Source organism: Choloepus didactylus, chromosome 24 (assembly GCF_015220235.1).
Source record: "Choloepus didactylus isolate mChoDid1 chromosome 24, mChoDid1.pri, whole genome shotgun sequence".
Taxonomy (NCBI): Eukaryota; Metazoa; Chordata; class Mammalia; order Pilosa; family Megalonychidae; genus Choloepus; species Choloepus didactylus.
In genome coordinates, this window is record NC_051330.1 from 23,998,698 (window position 1) to 24,001,125 (window position 2,428).

The following is a 2,428-nucleotide window of genomic DNA, read 5'->3' on the forward strand; positions in this document are numbered from 1 at the left end:
CTCAGAGAATGGGCCTCACGATCTAGCTACTGAGTTGTAGATATGGGCATCCCTGACTCTTCCTTTGCCTTAATTAGTATCCAGGATCCTGTACACAGTCCAGCCACCAAGTTTTCATGGCTTCCCCCTCCTAAATCTCTGATAAGCTATCATTCCCATAACCCTTGTCTAAGTTGCCAGCCTCTCTTACCTGGATATGTATTTGTCCTATTTTTTTTCCCCTAAACTATAATTTTGAAATAATTTCAAATTTATAGGAGTTGCAAAAATAATCTACAAACCCATGAAGAAAACTCTAACATATCCCCAACCCAGATACCCAGATCCCAACTTTTAACATTTTGCTGTATTATCTGTCCATCTACCCATCCATCTCTGTACCTACCTACCTACCTGTCTTTCTTTTATATATGTTCTAAACATTTGATAGGTTGTATATACATGTTCCTTGAATACTTATATTTCCATGCATATTTCCTAAAAAGGATATTCATTTATGTAAACACCTGTAAAGTACAGTTAATAAGCTCCAGAATTTACATTGATATAAAGCTATAGCTTACAGTCTGTTTCTAGTTTCAGTAATGTCCTTTTTGGCAGTTTTCTCCTCAATTGTTAGATCTAGTCCGGATCATGTATTGCATTTAATTGTAATAGTCTCTTAAGTCACTATATTTTTAAATGTGGGAACATATACAACACAAATTGCCATCTTAGATGTTATATTGGTAAATCCGGATGTCTGGAAGGTATGTTGGAATTCTCTGTATGGGTTTTGAATTATTTACAACTGTCCTATAAATTTGAAATTTTTTCAAAATAAAAAGTTAAGAAAAAATTTTAAAAGAAAATTCTTGTGTCCAGAAAATATTTGGAAACCACATATCTGATAAGGGTTCAATATCCAGAATATATAAGTAATCTACTACTCAAAAGTAAAAAGACAACCCAATTTAAAAATGGCAAAAGACTTGAATAGACATTTCTCCAAAGAGGAAATAGAAATCCATGAAAGATGCTCAACATCACTAGCTATTAGGGAAATGCAAATCAAAACCACAATGAGATATATTTCACACCTACATTAGAGTGGCCACTCTTAAAAAAACAAAACCACAAGTGTTGGAGAGGATGTGGAGAAATAGGAACACTAATTCATTGCTGGTGGGAACTAAAGTAGTGCAACTGCTGTGGCAGATTTGGGCAATCCTCAGGAAAGCTAGTATAGAATTCTCATATGATCTGCAATCCCATTACTAGGTATATACCCAGAGAATTGAAAGCAGGGACTCAAATAGATATTTGCACACAGTATTTATAGTGGCATCATTCACAATGCCAGAAGTTGGATTGCACCGAAGTGTCCATCAACTGATAAATGCATAAACAGAATTGGTATATGCATAAGATGCAACTGAGATATATTAAGCTGTAAAAAGGAATGAAGTCCTGATGCATGTGACAACATGGATGAACCTTGAGGACATTATGTTGAATGAAATAACCCAGACACAAAAGGACAAATATTGGATGATCTCATTGATAAAACTAATTATAATAAGCAAACTCAGAGTTAGAATCTAGAATATTGTTACCAGGAAAATAGATGGACTTAGAGAACATGGAGGTGATGCTTAACTTGTGTAGAATTTCTATTAGGTGATGATAACGATTTGGAAATGGATGGTGGGTGGATGGTAGCACATTACTGTGAGTGTAATCAACGGCCCTGAAGTGTACAGGCGAATGTGGTTAAAAGAGGAAACTTAGGATGTACATATTCTGGAATAAAAATTAAAAGATAAAACATAGACCTTTACAACACATTGAGCCCTTTTGTGCCAATGGACGATAGCTGATGGTACAATTATAAGAATATTCTTTCATGAATTGTAATATGTACGATACTAACACAAGGTGGTAATAATAGGGTGGTCTGTGGGGAAACCACTAATCTAAATAATGGGTGATAGAACTATTTAAAAATCTTGTATCAATTGTAACAAAAGTAATTACTATTAAAGAATAATATGATTATTTTAAAAAGTGCTATCATTAATAGTGACAGATGTTCGAAACCAGTGAAAAGTGGTGGTGGGCGTTTATGGGAATCCTGTATTTTATACATGATTATTTTGTAAACTCACAACTTCTCTAATTAAAAGAAAAATCCATCTTACCACTCCCAGCATCAGTTCAGTGAGTTTAATCATGTTCATAATGTTGTACTACATTTTCACCCCACTATTATCAGAACTTCCATCGTCCCAAATAGAAACCTCCATTCATATGCATTCCCATTCCCCCTCCTTCCTTGCCCCTGGTAACCTGTACGTACTTTCTGTCTCTGAATTTGCGTATTCTACTTATTCACTCAATATGATGTTTTCAGGGTTCGGTTATGTAATGGATATATCAAACATCATTC

At 34.6% G+C, this 2,428-nt stretch overlaps 1 pseudogene; it reads left to right on the forward strand.

Annotated features, from left to right (window-relative positions):
* The first annotated feature begins 738 nt into the window (after nucleotides 1–738).
* Nucleotides 739–2,428, forward strand: part of LOC119519963 — a 30,079-nt pseudogene continuing 28,389 nt past the window's right edge.